We start from the raw sequence: 6168 nt of genomic DNA on the forward strand, positions 1-6168 counted from the left end.
ATATTATGAATGATAGTGGCGAAGCGCTCCCTAACTCATTTAAGGAGCAAATCCATAGACAATCTAAATTGTTGAATATTCTAACAAGCATTTTGTTATTTTCAAAAACTTGACTGTCTGCTAACAAAACATTTCCAAACAAAAGTGCTGCTTTAATGACAGATATGAGTTCATAGCAAGGGGCTCAAACTCGCCAACATCAATGGGCTAAAATCCTCAAAACCGTCTTCTCTGAATGACAGATCATCTGACACCAGGTGCTTCTGCCACACTTATTAGGTGCTCAGGAAGGGTCAGTAACCTTCTCCTAGTGTGTTTAAAATCCAGATCGGGGAAAGGGACAAACACAAAGGCATGTCTCTTTGGCTTGCCTGCCGTTATTTCCTTAATAGAAAGACTGTATCAAACCTCTTAAGAAAATGGATGGGAAGTTAGTGAATTGGCTCAATGGATTTTGCTGCCCTGGTCAATGAACAAATTTAACCTTGCACTCCAGTTACAAGAGATCTCTGTAGATTAGCCACACTGAGGTTGTTTTGTTTTGTTTTTTAATTTAAATTTTGAGGGAATTTTCTTGCCAGGAAGTATGATCCTAGTTCCTTTTTGCCATTTCAGTTTCTGACAAGACCCAGGAAATACTGGTCCACGGAAAGCACACTGATTTTAATATTCCTTTCATGGTGGCCCCCAAAGCATACAAAGGCAGGGCCGAAGCCACAAGTAAGGGATCATGGTTGTCATAAGGCACAAATAAAGGGGGTGGGATCTTCAAAGGACCCCCATACCCTGGGTTGGGGGTAGTTAACATAAAACCATGATGTCCCTTATCTGGAAACCAGTATGCTTTCCAGAGAATCTCCCGTGTAGAATGGGTTTTGGAACCTCAAGAAGCTGGTATTTGGAGGACCTTAGAGCTCATCTAGTCCAGCCCACAGGGCACTCCGGCAAACTTCATTGTATCAGCTGTTCATATCACAAAGAATTAATTCTATTTCAGAAAAAAGAAGAGGATTAGAGAAAGCAGGGGACGGGGAAGTACCCTGGGGCTTGAAAGCCACTAAAATAATCACAAAACGTGAAGGTTAGAATTGAAAAGAGCTATGTGAGATTGGGAGCCCAGGTGATCGGCTGCTAACCAAAAGGTCAGCAGTTCAAATCCACCAGCTGCTCCTTGGAAAGCCTATGGGGCAATTTTACTCTGTCCTGTAGGGTCACTCTGAGTCAGAATTGACTCGACGGCAATGGGTATGTGATACTGGCTCTTATTTCTACTTTTCCCAAAAGGAGAAAATTACAAATCACTAGTAACCTCCCTTGCCTGACTCCTCTCTGTGTTGCATCATTTCCCAATTACCGTGATTGTGCTGATGATACCAGTTTCTTAAAGGCCCAGCTCTAAAATATCTGGACTAATTGTTGAACAGAACCAGGGAGCTACTAACCGGGAAGTAGTACAATACTTCCATTTGTCCTGTACTATGTCTACACAATTGGGTTTGTACAGCTCCAACTCGTGTCTTCAGATGCAAATAAATTAACTCCTTTATTTGGGCATAAACACATCACACCCCAGAAGGGGCCAGAATGGACGCTTCTGGTTCACACATTCAATCCGGGGCACAGGGAGATATTTCTTTGTACATATTGCTATCCATAATCTGGATTCTCTAATTTCAGAAACCCATACCTCGGATAGAGTAATATTCATAGAAAATGAAATTTGGGTTTTTAATTATGCCAACTTTCTCTTTCATAATTTGAATATTCCATATATTCCAGAACGTGTTTACAGAACTTCCCTATATTTCTAAATAAATACGCAAAAGAAGTTCTGAAACATACACATTTTAAAGATGACTTTGCACGCACCAAGTTGTTCCCAGATGTTTCACATTCCGAATTTCTCAATAAATGAATAACATGCTAGGAAAGCAAACACGAGCTGACAGTATTTAGTCTAAGTTTTTTAAATGGTATAACATGTGTAGCTAAACACAATTTTCAGTAACTGTATTTCACTATCAGCAGTTATTAAAGAATCCAAAATGGGCGTTCGGGGGCTTCAGCTTAGAAGTCTTATAAATGTGGCCTTTAGCTTGCTTTTAATTGTTTGGTGCTTCTCACAACCACACTGCAGCAACAGCTCTCGCCTTCTATCTTCTGAGTTTTATATATATACATTCATGTGACAAACCCATGATCCCAGTTCACTGCCACAAGTGCTCATTAACACGCATCGCAGCCGTACAGTCAGCTCTGGGAGTTTTGAGCCTGAGCCAGGATGAGGGCTACAGCAAATGGCAGCCTGGCCTTTTCACTTTTTCCATTTTTCCATTAAAAAAAATAGGGAGAGAAAACTCCCAATAACTGCTCCTTTCACACCTTTTATCTCCTTTATAAATTTGTTAATATTCACTCATTAAATCTCAAACTTTCCTACATTCTTATGTAATGCTTAATTCTCTTCTCCTCTGATGTTGGCTTGTGAAATATCTTTAATTAAAAAAGCTAAAAGCACTCTAAATCTGGATGGCAGACTCATTTCCAGGGCATTCAGGCATGTTGTCTAATTTTAAAACTCTGACAGGATACATGTAAATTTATGCAAGTTTCATAAAAGTCACAATTTCCTCCTTGAATTCAAGCTAAAGAAAATGCCCCCGAGCTCTTTTCAAAGCTGTTTGTTTTACTGGAGAGCTCATTTTGCCCATTGTGTTGGAGGTGATTATTCTAAAGATTATCCAGTGTCAGAGTCCCATCAACCCAGTAGGAATTAAGGAGTTAAATTTCCTGACTATTGATCAAACAGGCTTTTTGATCACTATTTTATGGCTCTTAAACAAAGATGGGGGAGGGAGAGGAAAATATTACCACGCAAATTGTTTTGGTTGACAGTAATTAAGAAATTATATGTTAAGAAAATCAGTAATTGTTCACATGAGTCATTAATGTGTTTTCATTCTTTGTAAAACTTTCTGGCACGCCCTTCCTTTCTTGCTTTAAATAAGCAAGGACTGGAAAATATGCATAGTATTTGGAACCCAGGGGAGTGACATATTAATTCAGAGTTTGCTTGGAAGTGTAGCTTTGTGGAAACTCAAACGTGTTCCCATCCTTTCTTTTTCTACACCGCTCTTTACCAAAGACTTATTTCCAGAATGTGGGGGTAGCCTCTTAGACTGGGGTATAGGAGGCTGGGGGTCTTCCGTAGGTTGGGCCTCTTCTGTGCCCATCAGAAGGCCATAATTAGGAGACTAAGTGCTTAGTAAATCTGTACGGCACACCACTAACCAGGGGAGTCAGAACCAGCTCAGCACGGGCAATTAACCAGTCCTGGCTAATTCTGTGGCTCCCCAGAAGCAAATATTCACTCTGAATTAAACCTTTTGCCAAAGTTTGTTTTGGAAAGGTCTTAAATCCACAGGAAAGAGACTAAAAGTATATGATGGAAGGCTGAGACAGGCTTTCAAACGGTGGGGACACCTTTGAATGAACTCAGGTTAGCTTACAAATCACCGATCCCTAAAAGAGCCCAAACTAAAATTACATTTGTTTTTATTGAAAGACAGCCTCAAGTGCCGACATGTAGTGCATGACATGTGATACATAATAATACTCTTAAACCAGTTCTGACATAATATCTCCGGCGGCCTAATAACCACAAATGATTGCTTTAGTTAAGAACTAGCCAGAAGCAAAATAGATCCATGTAAAAGGAGCTTGAACCATAAATACCTCAACAATATTTTATGTCATTTTGTACAAGTTGAAGGAGTCCTATAATAATTAACAACAAAAACGCCATGTTCTTTACTATTGTGTGATGGTTGTGAAAGGTTATTTCGAAGTCCCGAGGTTGCCAATGCCATAAATTATGCAGGCACTAAGGAGAAATAATAGCAATTTAAACGAAGGCTGATGTAATTCATGATAAACAGTCATTGGAAAATATTACAATGTTGTCTTTTTTGAGTGGGCTTAATCAGAAGAATGTGACCATATTCTAACATAAACCACTTCTCTTTTCCATTGTACTGGCACTTGGAATGCTGGCACTCACCCTGACTGCAAGGTTCTTATTCACAATAATTGCTGAATCCAGAGCTCCCACACCTCCAGGGAACCTAACAATGTAAATTTGGTATTCTGATTGATGGAAGGAGCTTCCAAGATAAAGCTCAAAAGCTTTGGCTTGCGTGGTGGTCCAAAAGGGGGACTGAAATTTGAGATGCACGTAGCCAGGATGCCTTCAAGAATCCATATCAAAAAAGATGGCTAAGTAATGCAAACACTGAAGAATTACTTTATTGTCCCGTCTAGTAGAACCTTGAAATGCAGTCTAAATTCAGCAGCTGTCCTGATAAAAGCAAACCTTTGTCACAGATTGTTCTGGGTGAACTGTAAATATAGCAACACATTTAGAACCAACTACGACAAGGAAGACTAACCCTGCCAACTTTCATTAATGCAAAGTATCACCAGGTCAGGATCATAAGACATGATCACAAGACATGGTCGCCAAGCAGATGTTTATATCTGAAAGCAAAAAAATAGTTACCGTTAATATGGGGGGGGGGTCCTGTGCATACAAACCAGTTGGGGGCAGGTAAAAAAGAAAACTCAAAAACACATCTCATGCCAGCATGGAGACTGGACAATATTTACCTCTCTGGAATTCACCCAGTCTTTGGGAGTGTAAAAAGAATAATGTTACTGCTATTGTAACTGCAAAGCCTTCCAACCAAGAGTTCATTTAGAAGTTTTTAAGCCAACTATTGATCATTTGTGTTGATGACGGAAGGCAAGGATAAAAGAAAACACAGAAAATCCAAGTTTATTTTTCCCACTGGTTTCTATTTTATTCATGGTCCATTCTTTCCAAAGGCCATTCCGAGCAGTAGAAGTGATTTCAGTTTTTCTTCTCCTTTTCTCTGCCAACCTTCGGGAGGAGGTGCTAATGAGATGGAATATACTCAAATGAAGGAAGGGGAGGTTTGTCCAGGAAATTGGGGACTTAGATAATCTACATAATGGGGCCTCTATCCTTGATCATCAAAAATTAACTGCCACCTTCCAAAGATCATTTAAAATAGCCATTATACAGCAAAACAGACTATTTTTGACTCTGGACCTTTTCTTCCAACTAAATCTATTTAAATCGTCTCCAAGGTCAAATATCTGGCCACTCCTTTAAAAATACTCTTTCCAAAAAAGATAAATGGCTTTCTTTGGCATTTATACCAATAAAAATGTATTTTATCTCCTCTTACCACACAAACCTTACTTTCTCTAAATAGCCCATTGCGCACATTTATCAGTGAATTTTGCTCAGTGTACAAATATTTTATGTATTACAATACGTGGCTGAACGCAAAACTTGCAAATATTTATTTTTAGACAGATGGGAAAAAAAGCAATTAGAACTAAAAATGTGAAGAATGAAGAACTCACTTAGAAGCAGTTACACTGGACATGTAAACTGTTCTGCCATCAAACTTTTATTCAGATGCTGTAGAGCACATTAAGAAATATTACTTGCACACACAAAAAATTATTATTTCACAACAAGAAAAAATCCAATCACTATAAACAACATCTGGGGGTCATTAATAACTTACTCTGGAGATGAATTAGCCAACTAGTTAGTGGCCTGACTCCAAATTCCTGAATTTCTATTTTTGAAGAAAAAAAAAAAAGAGAACAAAAACAAAATATAATACCATGACTTACTTTTGCAAATATGGATGCATTCGGGGTAGTTTATGTGAGTGTACAAATGTGTGTATGTATAATGGACAACTTGTGTACACACACAAGGCACATTCGGTTCATGCATTAATCACTACTTCCCCTTAAGTGGGGTCCTGCTTTTATTTTGAGGAAGTTTAAAATTGTAATATTGAGCTCACTCTCTCTGTTCAGAGCCGTGTATATAATTAGCATATTTTTCAGACTGGTAAGAATCTGACATAAGAAGCATCTGAGAAGATTCTCATTCCAAACTACTACAAAGCCTTTCGTAGCCCCATAACGCATTTTAAGAACAGGCATACTGTTCAAATATTCCAGCCCTAAGATAAAAGAACTAATAATTTTGCTGCCACACAACCCACTGTACTGAAACACCCTAAATATTTATACTAACAGGAGTTGAAAATAGTATCAGAG

The 6168-nt window shown here is 38.6% G+C and overlaps 1 protein-coding gene across 6 annotated transcripts in view; it reads right to left on the reverse strand.

Annotated features, from left to right (window-relative positions):
- ARID5B (AT-rich interaction domain 5B) overlaps positions 1 to 6168 on the reverse strand; it is a 196493-nt gene that overhangs the window by 73702 nt on the left and 116623 nt on the right. The gene's annotated exons all lie outside the window — the stretch shown is intronic.

The sequence above is a fragment of the Trichechus manatus genome, unplaced genomic scaffold (genome assembly GCF_000243295.1).
Source record: "Trichechus manatus latirostris isolate Lorelei unplaced genomic scaffold, TriManLat1.0 scaffold00007, whole genome shotgun sequence".
In the NCBI taxonomy this organism is placed as follows: domain Eukaryota; kingdom Metazoa; phylum Chordata; class Mammalia; order Sirenia; family Trichechidae; genus Trichechus; species Trichechus manatus.